Raw genomic sequence first — 15397 nt, 5'->3', positions numbered from 1 at the left:
TTGGCAGCCCCAGGAAACCAACACAGGGGTCATCCAAACGGAGGCCACTGCATGCCCTGGTGACCAGCCCTTCTAAGTCAGTGTGTCTGGTCCCATTTCACAGGCCATGGAGGCTCTCCAGGAGGCCGGCAAAGAAGTTGCTTCATCCTTTTGAAGTCTGCCCAGGGGTCCCTGACTGCTAGGCCGGGCTCCGTCGAATCAGGGGAGACACAGAGAGTCCACTTTTTCTGAGAAGGACGTTTTATGCGTTTTACAGGCATCCTTTTATTATGTTTATTATTTACGGCCAGTTTTGGGGACATAAAATGGCAGCTGTATTGTTGGGAGTAAATTTCATTTCCATGGCTTTAAAACACAAATGAACAGTAATCCCATTAGTAGCTGAATATTGTCATAATTCTGTAGAATATAAACTTTACTGCAATAATAATTGTAAAATACCAAAAACCCACTGCAGCAAAATTTGGGGGAATAAATGTTATTGTTGGGCCTCAAACACTAACCAATAATTCCATTCTGGCTGCAAAGGAACCTCATACTGGTGAGCATAAAGTGTTCTGGGTAGGTAACTATAAAGCAGCAACACTGAGGGAATATTTAAAAACTGCAGTGGTGTGACTGGGAATCCATTTTATGCCTCTGACACAAATACAACAAATGATTCCCTTTGCAGTCAAATTTTCAATCATCCTGCTGACAAGAATTTTTTTATTGCTGCTATCATGAAGCTATAAAAGGCAAAAAGAAGTCATTTCAGCTCCAGGAAAGGTGGAACGATAGAAATGCAGCTTCCATGCAAGAAATCTTATGGGGTGGATGGGACTATGGTTGCCAGATAAAAGACAAGATGTTTGGTGCTTCCCTGGTGGCGCAGTGGTTGAGAGTCCGCCTGCCGATGAAGGGGACACGGGTTCATGCCCCGGTCCGGGAAGATCCCACATGCCGCGGAGCGGCTGGGCCCGTGAGCCATGGACGCTGAGCCTGCGCGTCCGGAGCCTGTGCTCCGCAACGGGAGAGGCCACAGCAGTGAGAGGCCCGCGTACCGGAAAAAAAAAAAAAAAAAAAAAGACAAGATGCTCAGTTAAATGTGAATTTCAGATAAACAGTGAATAACTGTTAGTATACCCCACATATTGTGTGGGATACACTTATCCTACAAAATGTCTGTTGTTTATCTGAAATTCACATTTAACTAGGCACCTGGTCTCCTGTTGTTTCATTTTACTAAATTTGGCAACTTTTGGTGAGACTAAAGAACAACGATGAACCTCCGCTCCCCAATAAGTGAATTCTTAATGTGCAGAAATGCTGGGATGCCAGGGAACATTCACAGCTGCAAGTGCTCAGAGGTGGCCAAGCGGGTGCTCTTGGTCTCAGTGGGCTTTAAACACACTGGAATCCTTACTTCCGGGCAGTGAGTAGGGCTCCAGCTAGAGCACCAGCTCACCAGGCGGGCGCTTCTGTCTGCTGTGCTGTCCCAGCCCCTAGAACAGCACCTGGCACATAACAGGCACCAAGCAGATGGTTCCAGAAGAGATGAAGGAAGGAAGGACAGAGGGAACAGCCTGCTTCACACTGGCCATCTCTGGGCATCATTCTTCATCACGGAGGCGGAACCACCACTTGCCGGCCCATCACCTGCTGGTGCTGTGTCCCTCTGTCTGCTCCTTGTCTCCCCACTGGGATTAAATCCTCTGAAAGCCGCCACTGCACCTCCCTCCTCATGGCCCCGGCCCCGCCCGCCCGGAGACCCTGCACACCGTAGGTGCCCCCGCATCTCTGCTGCCACAGCTGCTGGTGGGGACAGGCCAGCAGCTGCAGGCACCGGCTTGAGTGGCTCTTCTCACCCGGAGTGGGGTCCCTGGTGGAGGCAGGGCCCCCTCCTCATGTGCTTTGCATATGCTTTGCATAAACACTACCCTTGGTGGGAGTTTAAAGATCTCTCTCCACCACTGCTGAAGCTTGAAGTCTGGTGCAGTCAGAGAAAGGGCCTTTTGTGCATCCCTAGGTGGGAAGGGGCAGGGGGCCAAGGTGAGGGGCCTCAGGGCAACCTGCTCCCTGGGGCTGGGCAAGGCTTGCCATGCCAGCCAGAGGGCAGAGGACCAATGCAGGGCCCTGGAGAACTGGGAGAGTCCAGACGCCCACCCCTGCTCACGCTGGGCCTCGGAAGGTGGGCACAAAGGAGACTGGCCCCGGCACCCCACAGGGCTGGCCCCTGAAGCACAGAGGGCAGATGTCCTCCCTGGGGGTTCCTAGGGGACCGACTCCACCCCCAGAGCTGGCCCCTCTCCCAGAGGCCAGGTCACAGGGTGAAGCTTCTGGCCACAGAGAGGGTGGGGATGGAGGCTTTGTCCCCAGATGCTGCGCCTTCCTTCCTCTTTCTGGGAAAGGAGAGGCCGCCCTGCCCTGTAGGCCCTGGGAACCTGCCCAAAAGTCTCCCCCAAGGCCACTCCCGGCTCCCTGCACCTGAGTGGCGGGGAGGGGGCATGGAGTGGGCAGGGGCAAGCAGCACCCACCTCTGAGGGTGAGCCCCAGATCCCAGGGAGCACAGATGAGGGAGGGGGGACGGGAGGGAGTGTCAGCACAGTGGGCAGCACTGCAACCTCCGCCACGTCCCCTGCCACGCCCCCTCTGCCACGTCCCCTCTGCCACGCCCCCGGAGAGTGGCGGTGAGAGGCCAGGTCTCCCAGGGGAGGGTCACAGGGAGCTCTGGTGAAGGGCCCTGTCCACCAGCCTGGGAGATGACCTCTCCCTTCCATGCCCGTCAGACCCTTGGACGGAGGCCTCCCTAGGGCCACCTGCCCCCTCAGGGCAGGCAGGGAGCAGCATTCGTGGAGCTGGGCCGCGTGGGGCTGCGGGCTGGCAGGCGCTCACTTCAGGCCTGGCTGGGACGGCATCTGGGCTGGTGGTGAGGTTGCGAAAGGGGGGCAGGGGCCCCCCCGCCCCCTCAGCAGGCTGTACCAAGCTGGGCAGGATCCCTCACTGGCCCCTGCTTCTCTTCCCAGCTGTCACGAGAATGGTCCTGCTGTACCTGTCATCTTCCAGGGAGGGGTTAGCCTGGGATTCAGCGCAACAGGAGGGGGAGGAGAGGAGCTTGGCTGTGAGGGGAGCAGGGGGGCGACGGGCGAGGGGAGGGGGCGGCCCTGGGCGGGCAGAAGCTGGCGCCCTACCCCGCGTTCTGTCATTACCGGAATCGAGGAGGGCCTCCTGGGGTCTCAGCAGAGCTGCCTGCTGGGAAGTCCCTTCCTCAGAGGCCCCTCCACCCCTCCCACAGGCCTGGCTGTGCCCGCTGCCCCAGCCTGGCCCCTCTCCTGGTTCCGCTGCAGGCGATCCCCTGCGGGCCTGAGGCTCGGGGTGGGCATCCACGCCAGCTGGCTCTGCCCCTCTCGAAGGAGGCCTCCTCCACCACCACCACTTGGTTTACAGGACACCAGGCACTGAGGCCCAGGCTTCTGGGCCACGCGGGGAGCAGAAAACCCCTGCTGAAGGGTGGGTGGGGCCGTGGGCACTGAGCAGGTGGGAGGCCCTGCCTGGCCTGCCTGCCTCTGAGCCCCCAGCAGGCAGGCTCTCCGCGTCACTTCTGCCCATGAGATCCACCCAGCAAACCCGTTCCACAAGGAGCTCGATAACAGGCCAAGGCCCTGGGGACCAGGCCAAGGAGCAGGGTTTTAACTGAAATCTAGCATTTTAACTGAACACAGTCAGCTTATTGGTGAGTAGGGGGTGGGCAGCTTCCTTCTCAACCCCGCTTCCCAGAAGGAAGGAAGTCCATATTGTTAGATGCCACAGCAGCCCTTTTGGGCAATGAGCTCCTCTTCCCAAGATGCTATCAGCCTCCAAATGCCTCATCTTGGGAGAGAAGGAAGGAGTCTCAGTGCCTTCTCTCCTCCCAGTCTCTCCTGCACCCCGGTGCTGCCCAGAACCCTGACACCAGTTCTCAAGGGCCAAGGGAGTCTTGGGCCAAGGGAACAGGCAGGCCTCCCCCGGCAGTGACCTGACAACACCCACCCTACCCTGGCAAGGGCCTAAGGTCACGGCTCAGGTGTAGACCTGCCTTTGAACCCTAGCTATGTGCCTCTGGGCAAGTCATCTATCCACCCTAGCCTCACCCTACACTGTGCGTCAAAGCATCCCCCCACACTGGGTTGTTGGGGGGTTGAAATGGGACGGTGCTCGGGAGTGAAGAGCCTGGCTTGCTGTAAGCTCTTAGCACACGTTAGGCAGAACCACACAGCACTTGCTGCTAAACCCACCCTAACTAGTATCAGTTACAAGAAACAGAAACCCACCTCAAAAGAGAGTTCAAGTCAAAAGGAGATTGAAACACAAACCAAAACCACTATTAGACACTACTTCATACCCAGTTAGATGGCTATGATGAAGAAAGAATGAAAGGAAGGAAGGAAGGAGGAAAGAAAGAAGGAAAGAGAGGGAGAGAAAGAAGGAAAGACAGACAGAAAGAAAGAAAGAAAAGAGAAAAGGAAGGAAAAAAGAAAGGAAAAAGAATTGGAACCCTTGTGCATTGCTAAAAGGAATGTAAAATGGTGCAGCCACTGTGGAAAACGGTATGGCAGTTCCTCAAAAAGTTAAACATAGAATTATTATATGATCCCGCAATTCCACTTCTGTGTATACACCCCAAAGAATTGAAAGCAGCATCTCAAACAGATACTTGTACACCCATGTTCACAGCAGCATTATTCAAAATAGTCAAAAGGTAGAAGCAACCCAAGTGTCCATCAATAGAAGAATGGATAAACAAAATATGGTCCATCCAGACAATGGAATATTATTCAGCCTTAAAAAGGAAGGAAATTCTGACACACACGACGACATGCATGGACCTTGAAAACATTATGCTATGTAAAATAAACCAGTCACAGAAGGACAAATATTATGTAATTTCTCCTAGATGAGGTACCTAGAATAGTCAAATACATAGAGATAGAAAGCAGAATAGTGGTTGCATGGGCCTGGGGGAGGAGAGAATGGGGGGTTAGTGTCTAATGGGGACGGAGTTTCAGTTTAGGACGATGAAAGCGTTCTGGAGATGATGGTGGTGATGACTGCACAGCAATGTGAACATCCCTAATGCCACTCAACTGCACACTTAAAAATGGTTAAAATGGTAAATTTCAGGTTATGCAAACTTTACCTCAATTTTTTAAAAGTTTAAAAGCATCTTACCAAGAAAAAATAAGCAGATCAGACAAATATAAGAAGATATTTACAGTTACGGAATCTGGGTGATGTTCTACGGGGATGTGCTATACCCCTCTGCCTACTTTTGTTTTCTATAATTTATTTATTTTATTTATTTTTGGCTGTATTGGGTCTCCGTTGGTGCGCGCGGGCCTCCTCTAGTTGTGGAGAGTGAGGGCTACTCTTCGTTGCAGTGCGCATGCTTATTGCGGTGGCCTCTCTTGTTGCAGAGCACGGGCTCTAGGCACGCGGGCTTCAGTAGTTGCAGCACTTGGGCTCAGTAGTTGCGGCACGTGGGCTCAGCAGTTGGGGCTCGCCAGCTCTAGATGTAGGCTCAGTAGTTGTGGTGCACGGGCTTAGTTGCTCCGTGGCATGTGGGATCTTCCCGGACCAGGGATCAAACCCGTGTCCCCTGCATTGGCAGGCGGATTCTTAACCACTGTGCCACCAGGGAAGTCCCCAAAACTATTTTCATAATAAAATTAAAAATAAAAACGAGGGAATTAAGTTATCAATCCTGCCTCTTCACTCCCTTCTAGCAGAGTTAGGCATCCATGTCCTTGACGTTGGGCATAGCCATCTGTCTTAGTTTGTATAAAGTACCATAAACTGGGTGGCTCATAAGCAACAGAAATTTCTCAGTTTGGGAGGCTGGAGATCCAAAATCAAGGGGCAGCATGGTCAGGCTCTGGTGAGAACCCTCTTCCTGGTTCACAGTCGGCACCTTCTCACTGTGTGCTCACGTGGGGAAAGGGGCTGGGGAGGTCTGTGGGGTCTCTTTTATAAAAACACTGATCCCATTCATGAGACTGGAGCCCTCACCACCTACCAAAGGCTCCACCTCCTAATACCATCATATTTGAGGGTTAGGATTTCAACATCTGAATTTTCGGGGGACACAAACCTTCAGACCAGAGAGCCACGTGACTTGCGTTGACCAATGGGATGGCAGTGATATGCACTGAGCAGACTTGAAATGCGCTTGCACAAGGAACCTGCTCTCTTGCATGGCTGAGACAGTCCCAGAAAGAACACACTTAGGGGCTCTTGCTGGTCTAAGGAGGACAAGAAACATGTGGAGCAAATCTGGACCCAACCCACAGCCCGGAGCCAAGCCTGGATCTGCTGAAACCCAGCAAGCTCACAGACATGACAGCAAAAAATCAATGCTTACTGTGCAATGCCACTGAGAATATGGGGCTGTTTGTTATAGGGCCTAATTATGGCAGTAGCTGACTGATACACGGAGTTTCTCATGGAACACAAGAGAAGTCACTAGTCTGTACTGCATCTGACAGACAGGTGCTCTCTGGTTAAGACAAGCAGAAAAGTAGCTTATGGGTGTATTGGTTAGCACTGAACAGCCTGCATAGAATAGCACTGCTGGACCCTCACTGCATGCTGTCTGACCCTACCATAGGCCCTGGGAAGGCTGTCTGGACACCAAACAACCAAGAGGACAAATGTCCACCACCAGCGGGAGTGCAAGGAGGGGCTGGAGGCAGGCTTGGGCTCTCAGCTCTGCCTCTGCTCCTTCCTGGGACGCAGACTTCATCACACCCGCTCCTCCTCACCTCCTGGGCCCTGTGCATCCACATGCACCAGCTTCCCAGGCTTCAGCCACCTTGAGGGAGACCTGCTTCTCTTCCTCAGCTGAAGAACCCCTTAGGTGAGGTGCCCATGAGCTCCCACCATAACCCTGCTGAGGGCAGGGAGGGAGGTTCCCGGAGGTGAGGAAGAGAAGGCAGGGGAAGCAATAGGTGTCACTGCGGTGGGGGGGGGGGGTGTCTCATAGACGTGGGTTCAAGCCTCCGCTCCGACATTCACTCACTTGTGACTTGGGGTCATTGTCTAAGTCAGGTGTGATATGAAAGTCAGTTGTTCGACAACCTCACTCGTAGAACTGCTAGGATGTACGGAAACCCCTGGCACATAGCAGATGCTCAAGAAAAGCACACAAACAGCAATGCTGCCAGCAGCTCTGGAAGGAGAGCTGAGTGCATGGGGAGGGCTGCCGACGACAGGAGCTGTAGGCTGGGAGGGCGCACACCCCCCCTGAGCTGTGCTCAATGCGCCCCATCTCCGCCCACATCTCCCGCTTGTTAAACACAACAGGAGGCAGAGGAAGAGGGAACCCACTGGCGTGGACCATAGGGCAGCCTTCCAGTCACAGAGCAGGCGGGGGGTGGTGGGGTATGGAAAGATGACAGGGGATATCTGGCCGGGGACATCCAGTTCCCTGAGGGCTGCCCAAGTGAGAGCCCCTTCACTGTGCTTCCTGAGCTCTCCCCCCACTCGCAGACACACATCCTCATTTGAGGTGTCCCCTGGGGTCATCTCCAACCCTCTGTCCCCTCATCTCCAGGCCTATGAGTCAGTCAGTTCCATCCCCCCTTTCCTCCTCCCCACAGATCAGAGCTGTCATGGCTTCTCCATCCCCATTGCGGTGGTCTCGGCCCAGCCCCCGCCATGGCTCATCTGGACCAAGCACTCTGGTCTCCAAACAGCTCCCCAGCTGCATCTCCCCTCCCCAGCCCGTGTGCCCCACGGCTGCATGGCTGGGGTTTCTAAGGCAGGTCTCCCCGTGCCTGCAGGTGCCTGCTCTCCCATTCACTGTGGTCCAGCGGCCACAGAGGCAGGGGCTGACACCCCCCTACCCTGCGCAGTGCTCAGGGCCCCCACCTCCCCTGGGATCACAGGTGCAGCAGAGCACAGGTCCTCGAGCCAGACAAAAGGGGGTGTGAGCCCAGCTTTGTCACTCCGTTTACTCACATTCATTCATTCACTCATTCATTCAACAAACCCTCATCTGTGCTAGGTTCTGCCCTGAGCTCTGCAGACCCATCAGGGAACAAGTCCACGCCCCTACCTTCATGGGGTCTGCACTGAAGGGTAAGGGAGTTAGTCCTCGTAATGTGCTTAGGACAGGGCCTGGCGTGGAGTAAAGGCTATAGAGATAGTCGCTGTTATTATGAACTGCTAGCACCCACCTAGCGAGCCAGCCGTCTCCAGGCTGACAGCGTCCCGCCCTCCTTGGTCCCACAGATGCCCGGATGTTTACATGTCTGATCCCACCACCACAGCCTGGAGGGCTGGATCGCTGCCTATTTTCCTGTCACCCCCTAGGCCCACACAGGGGCTGGGGGCACAGTGGGCGTGCTGGATTCAGCGGAGAGAGACCCATGGAGCCCAGAGCCAGCCCACAGGTCCCCTGCGGTGGGGTGCCTCTGCCCCGAGGGACATGGGACCGTGTGCAGAGCCTGGCCCCAGGACAGGAGTCCAGCGTGCTGGGCAAGTGCTCCCAACGTTGGGACATGCCCTGTCCCCACTCCTTGGGGGAAGGGAGGTCCCTGCTTGCCTCTTGGAAGATAAATGAAGCAGAGCTGGGGCGGAGGGGCAGAACCTTGCAGCGAGGGGCCAGCGAGTAGGGGCTCGCAGCCTGTACCCTTCTCCGGGCGAAGGCAAAGTATGAACCCTGGTGGTGCTGAGGGAACCCAGAATGCAAACTCCACATCTAGCTGTGGGCCGGCGCAGGCACAGTCGGGGGCCTTCCCTTCGTCATCTGCAGCGAAGCATTTACAGTCAATAAACGGGCTAATTAATTCTCTTCAAAGACCTCTCAATTATTCATCCTGGGCTACAGACAGAATAATTAGAGCATCGCCCACTCACAGCTCTGAAAGTAGAAGCAGGCTGGGCCACAGAGCTGAGCCCCCTGGGCCCACACAGCCTCAGGGGTCCCCAGGGGCCCCTCCCCCATAGAGACAAGGCAGGCTTTATCCCTGGGGCTCAGCAGGATGGAACCCCTCTTCTCCCTCAAACTTGCAAGCAGCCCAGATCACTACCCTCACTTCTCAGGGGAGGAAGGCAAGACCCCAAGCAGTCAGTGACTTCTTTTGCCCAACAGCCCATCAGAGCAGACCTACGTACACAAAGCCAGGCTCCGGGCATGCAGCCTCCCTTGGGGGGCTGCCAGGTGTGGGCAGTGGGGCTGCTGGACTTGAGCTGAGCCCTCTCTGCCTCTAGGAGAGAGGTCTGTGCTGGGAGGAGGGGCAGAGGAGGGAGAGGGGAGAGCGAATCCGCCAGCAACTGCAGGCCAGGCTAGGTAGGTCTGCTGCCCCACCGACTGCAGCGGAAGGCACCCTTGGGCGGCTGCAGCCCAGCGGGGACCTTGGGGTTCCACCGGGAGCAGTCCTGGCGCCCCAGCAAGACTCCTCCAAGGCGGCAACGGTGGGGAGCTAGCTTCCCTTCTCCACTCCAACTTCCTGGAGTTGCTGAAGTCCCATCCTGGGGCCCTGAGGGAGAAGGCAGCCGGCCTGCCCCTGTCCACCTTCTCCTCTCCAGCCCAGGTCCCCCACTGCCAGCTCTCACTCCCCTGACTCCCCCAAAGAGCATCGGCTGGCCGGCAGGCGAAGGGTTAACTCCCAGCCAATCCCAGACCGCGCCGAGTAGGGGGTGGGGGGCCCGGGGGCGTGCCTGTCGGGAAGTATGGATTTCTGCAGTGGTTTTACTGGAAAAGCTGTAGCTGTAGGTGGGAGGGGGTCACCATGGCAACTTCTGGCTATGGGAACAGGTTGGCTGGTGGGAACCAATTCTTCCAGGGGCCCAATGGGGCCCTGCTGGCGCTTGGCACCCGGGAGGGGGGCCCTCGGCTGCCTCCCGGAGGATCCTCACTTCTTGGGGCGGCACAGAGACCCTCCCCAACCTGGAATTACCGCCTTCCCCACCTCCCTCCGGCAACACTCCCCCAGGGCTGGGCCCCAGACTCAGCCGCCCCGCCCCCACCCGCTGAAGCGCGCCCCACACCCGAGCTGTTAATCGATGAACCAATTACCCAGGGCCGCCCGGAGCTCGCGGGAATCTCCCTCTGAAAGAGCTTTACCTCCGGAGACATCCTCGACTCCGAGGCCTGGGGTGAAACTCAGGGAATGCCATGCATGAGCCTCCCCTTCCCTGGCCCTGCCCAACCAAGGGAGCCTAGATTCCAGGGGGCCCAAGAGCTCACCCCAACGCGGCCCCTACCCAGCCCCGACCGGGAAGATTCCGCCCAACGCGGCAAGTTCAAGGAAGTCCTCCCCACCCCCAGCATAAACATGCACACCCTCTCTGCAAGGGACAAGGGCCCCGCCCTCCCCCCCGAAGCCCCAGATGGGGAGGGGAAGGCAGCCCCCACGCACAGGGGGCTCCTGGGTGCACTGCCAAATCGCCATGCCCTCTGCCCCCGTGGAATTCCAGGCAGCTGGGGTAGACGCCACCCAGCGCCCCTCCCCATCGCAGGCGCCCCCTACCCCCAGCCAGACCTCCCATCGGGACCCTCTGCCGAGGCTTCCCAGGCCGCTGATTCAGCCCTCGGCCCCAGAGGGCCTCGTGGGTGCGGCTGGGACGAGGGTTAGGCCAGGGTTCGCTGGGCACTGCCGGTGGGGGGAGTCGGGGGGGCTCCCGGGCCCTCCATGCTCAGGTTCCTGGGGGCCTGGAGGATTGGCCTCGAAGACCCCCCTGCAAATCCTGCACACGTGGGGGGGCGGGTGCAAGGAGGGGTGTGTGCACGGGAGGCGCTTCCAGTGGCGCTGCCCAAACGGCCAGGAATAGAGGGCATATACAGGACACAAGCAGCTCGAGGGACCTGCTGGGGAGGGGGCCAAGGGAAGGGGCAGGCCCGGCCCACTACCCTCCCATTGCTCCAGGAAAGACCACCCGCCTGAGTCCACGTGGGCACCAATCCCTGCTCTGCTGGAGGTCCTTAGGCTGGTGACTCCTCTGAACCTCAGTTTCCTCATCTATAAAATGGGCAGGAAATGTCTCCAGGGGATGGTGAGCACTAAAGAAGACCATAATGCCCCGGCTCGTTAACAGGTGCGGGGTCCCAAGGTCACGCCCATTCTCTTCTCCTGCCACCTCCACCAGGCAAGAGCAGGGACCCTTCTTAAGGCTTCCTGGGTTGCTGCTGAAAGATGTGGTTCTCCACTCTCCTTCGCGTCCACCAGGGACTCACTGGGGAGAACTGGCCCCCTGGAGTGGCGCCCCCTGTTATGGGGATCGGGGCAGGTCAGAGCCCAGAGAGGTTAAGCCGCCCCAGGTGTTAATTCCCGCAGGCCGGATACCCGTTGCGGTTTCCCAACGCCCATCAGGGCCTGAAAGAATCAAAGCGACCGTGAATGGGGTCCTTCCTTCCCTCACCCCCGGGCTGATTTAGGGGACGCCTACACTAGCTTCCCCTGGCTCCCCACTGCTCCTCCACAGTCCCCTCCCCGCCCCCGCTCCTGCCCTGGGCTTCCATCTCGCGCTCTCGGATCTGCCGAATCCCGATAAAACGTTTGGGGGAGATAAGTGCTGCGTATAAATAATTAAGACCACATGCATATTCGCCAACAGAAAAAAAGTTTAAAACCCCCATTCCGGGAACAGCTGCCCGCGTGGGGTCGGGCGAGACTGCCGAGGCCCACCCCTACCCCAGTTGAAGCCCGCCCCCGCTTACCCCCCCTTGCTCCTTGTGGAGGGTCTGCCGGGGCTCCTTCCCCAGAGAGCCCCTCCCCCAACCCAGGGGGACTGTCTCCCTGCTTGGCCCAGAGTGGGCAGAGTGGGCCGGGAGAGGGTGGCAGAGAGGCTCTGAGCCCACCGGTGGGGTGAGGGAGACCAGCACCACCATGGGGGTGGCCCTCACACACCCTCGGAGGCCAAGCCCCTGGCAGGATCCGCCACCCCAAGGCCAAGCACCCATGGGTGCTCAATAAACATTTACAGAATAAACGAATGAATGAACCAGCAAACTAACTGACCCCAGGTTTCAGGGGACTGTCTGTCCTGAGCGCTGGCAGAGGGCAGGCAGCCCTCATCCCCAACCAGCTGCTGGCAGACACGTTTCCCAGGTGCAGCTTGTGGGCCTTAGGTGAGAAGGCTGGAAGTACTTCCAGAGGGAGTCAGGCCACAGGCCAGGAGAGTGGAGCTGCCCTCCCACCCCCCCACACCCGCAGGAGGGTCAGCACAAGATGGTGCAGGGCTAAAGGGAGGCTTGCCCTGTCGTGCCCCTGCTCAAGAACCTGCCATGGCTCCCTCCTGACAGCAATGTCTAATGCCTGTGTGGAGCTGTCCCCCCGGTAGCCTGCCCTCTCTCCACAATGCATGCACATCCTGTCTCTCTCGGGGTCCACTTCCCATCTTCGGAAGGAAGGCTCTCCCAGCCCTCTACTCTTGCTTTTCTCATCCACATCTATTCAGGTATTTCCTTAACACCCATGCTCCAAGCCCCGTGCTGGGATCCTGAGAACGAAGGACACAGGTCTTGCCCTCAAGTAGCCTGCAGCCCAGTGAGGGACACTGGCAAGTGACTGGTAACGAGGCTCTGAGGTAAGCCAGGTGCAGAGGAAACAGGGAGAAAAAGGTGTGTCTTGGCAGAGGGTTGAGGGCTATCATGGAAAGCTTCCCGGAGGAGAAGACAAGCTAAGCTGAGTCTGGAAGACAGATAGGATTCCTCCAAGTGCAGAAGTGGAGCAAGTCCTGGGGGTGCCTCCAGGCGCTTCCAGCACTGCCCCCTACTGGCTCTACACACACCTGTGGGGCTCGCAGCCAGAACTTTAAGGTATGGGTTCCAGTCCTTACTTACCAGCAAGTTACCCTCTGGGACCTCAGTTTCCTCATTTGTAAAATGGGGATCATGGTCCCGGCCATGCAGAGCTCCTTGTGATCTATCCTTGGCCCTCTGTCATCGGCAGGAGACAAAGCACCCTACCCCAGCACCCAGCACCGCTGGTAAAACTAACAGGTGCCCAGTAGATATTGACTGGTAGATGGATTGAGGACCTCAGCATTTTCTTGCTGATCTTGCTTACTCGGCACCAACAAATCCCGGCAGGGAGCACTAGCCTCTGCTCACCCGGAACTTGGGGAAACGCAATAACACTCCAGATCACTGGCATCTTGTACTGTCACCCACCCACCTGACCAGGAACATGTGATGGCACAAGCTGTGCCCTGCCCCTGCTCTGGGCCCCACAGGAGCGTGACAAATATTTGTTTATGGGGTTAAGCACTCTAGTAGCAAAGCTCCTCCCAGGGGCCCAGGGCTGGAGAGACAGGTGGGTGGGCTCAGAAGGTGCCACTCCTGCGTGCTGCCCTCCATCCTGAGCAAGGGGTTCTTGGGTTCCTGATCAGAGGGCCCAGCCATGGCTGCCTCTCCCACAGCCCGTGCCAGGGCGAGCTCAGTCTTGTCTCTGTTCCAGATGGGAGGAAGTGCCCACCAGAGAGAGGCCTGAGCCCCATCTATGCCCATGACACCTGCTGGTCCTCAGACCTCCCCCATCAAGCCAGCCTGAGCCTTTCCACTGATGCCAGCTCTCCAGGTCCCTGAATGGAGGACCTTCCTTCATCCTGCCATCCTGGACTTCAAGCTCAGTAGGAAGGGGCCCAGGATAAAAGATCAGAAGCCCTAAGAGACAGTGACCTTCAAACCCTCTCACTGTTTGGACCATGCACCCTCTCATAAGAAATGTTTGAACTCACAACTCCATATGAGCTCATAACTATATATGTACAGTTATTTATAGGTTTCAAGTTTCCATGACTGTATGAATCTATTACCTGCATTATAAAATATTCACAGAAGATAGACCTTTTAAAAGGACGAAATGTAAATCCTAAGCATAAAGTTCTCCTCCCCACCCCAGTAGATTATCCTGTGTGTCCCACTCTGGACACCAAAGTCAGGGAGAGGCCTCTTGGACTCCCCAGCTAAGACGGGGTCCTTGGCAGCTCCCCCGCTTTGGCCCATTCCCCAGCCTCACGTCCCAACCTTCCTCCTTCCCAAAGACTCCCCCTCTGAACTCTGCCACCATGAAGACCTGCTTTCCCTGATACCAGTCATCCTGTCGGAAGCTGGGGAGTCAAGCCCAGGATGTGCAGGGGGCCCCCCAAAAAGGGCCATCTCCCGTCCTCTGCAGGGCTGCCATGGGAAGAGAAATTAGACTAGTCTGTGGCACAGGGGACAGAAACAGGCCCACCGGGGACAAGATAACAGAAGGATTAGGGCTCCTTATAAGACAAACTGCCTGCAGTTAGGGCACAGAGGGAGGGTGCTCTTCACTACTAGACAACCGGGTTTCAATTGTACCTCTGGGTAGATGACTGATGCTGGGGCTGTCTCTAGGGCGAGAGGCAGGTGTGCCATCACTAGGAATACCATTCATAAACAAGGTAGGATCTACACCCAGGGCGCCGGATGTCTGTTCCTGGATTCAGAGCCCGGTGGACGCTGGGCTGCCATTCTCGCCCACACTCCCGTGACCTTGCAACTCCTCTGGGGCAGTTGGGGAGGCCCACCCCGGGGGCACATGGCAGGGAAGCCCTGGAATTCTGCAGCAGAAGCCCTTTCCCATCCTTGTCCCTGCGGATAAGGCCCAGGAAAGCTCTCGGGTAGCGGACCCCAAAGCCCCGACTCTTTCTGTCCATGTGAGTCCCGTCCAGGTCTGCTCGCCAGAACCTTGTTTGCGCTTCCTTCTCACACAGGCTCTGGCCCCGGTGGCTGCAGGAGCAGGGAATGGGGAAGCAGGGGAGGTCAGATGGGAGGTGCTCTCCGTGGGTACTCTGCCCAGCCGAGGGGCAAGCGGAGGAGCCCGGCCGCCCACCACCCAGCACCTGGACCCCCAGCCTCCGAGCCTGTGGCCCCTCGCCCTCGGGTCCTCCACCCCCAGCACAGGGTCAGCATACGCGGAGCAGGTCCCACCCCAGACAGGCCGCCAAGCCCATGCCCGGCATCTGACCCCTCTGTGTTCCCCGCCGGGTGGGCTGAGGGGCCAGAGCAGAGGCCCCGGGAACAGGCGAGGGCCCGGTCAGCACGGAGCTGACCCTGCGCCTCGGCCCGGCCAAGTAACAGGAAGCGAGAGGCCGATGCCGGTAAGAGAGCAGATTCGAGAGATTAGCGGTCTGCTGCCTGATCAGAAGCTGCCTGGAGTTGGAGGACAAGTTACTGGAAGGAGGAGGAAGCTGCCGCAGTAAATAACGCCAGGCCCTCAACACTGGCCTCCCGCTGACGGGGCCCAGCCGGGGCCTGGGGGTCGGCGGGGGCAGAAGGTGCAAGGGTCTGCTCTGGTGGCAGCCAGAGCCGGGGGGGCCTGGGAAGGCGAGGAGTCCAGAGGGTCCCCTGGGCCCAGATGGCGGGTCCTGCAACTCAGGGAGTCTCCAAAGCTCTACACCCCGCTCTCTC

General features: G+C 57.5%; 1 long non-coding RNA gene across 1 annotated transcript in view; it reads right to left on the bottom strand.

The window, feature by feature from the left end:
- LOC132414835 (uncharacterized) overlaps positions 1-13076 on the bottom strand; it is a 66283-nt gene extending 53207 nt beyond the window's left edge. Inside the window, exon 1 of the long non-coding RNA XR_009517045.1 lies at positions 12803-13076. This is a non-coding gene — a long non-coding RNA (uncharacterized lncRNA). The remainder of the gene's footprint in view (positions 1-12802) is intronic.
- Positions 13077-15397: the final 2321 nt, after the last annotated feature.

The sequence above is a fragment of the Delphinus delphis genome, chromosome 19 (assembly GCF_949987515.2).
Source record: "Delphinus delphis chromosome 19, mDelDel1.2, whole genome shotgun sequence".
Classification (NCBI taxonomy): Eukaryota; Metazoa; Chordata; class Mammalia; order Artiodactyla; family Delphinidae; genus Delphinus; species Delphinus delphis.
The sequence above is the reverse complement of the archived record's forward strand: the minus strand, read 5'-3'. Positions and strand labels throughout refer to the sequence as shown.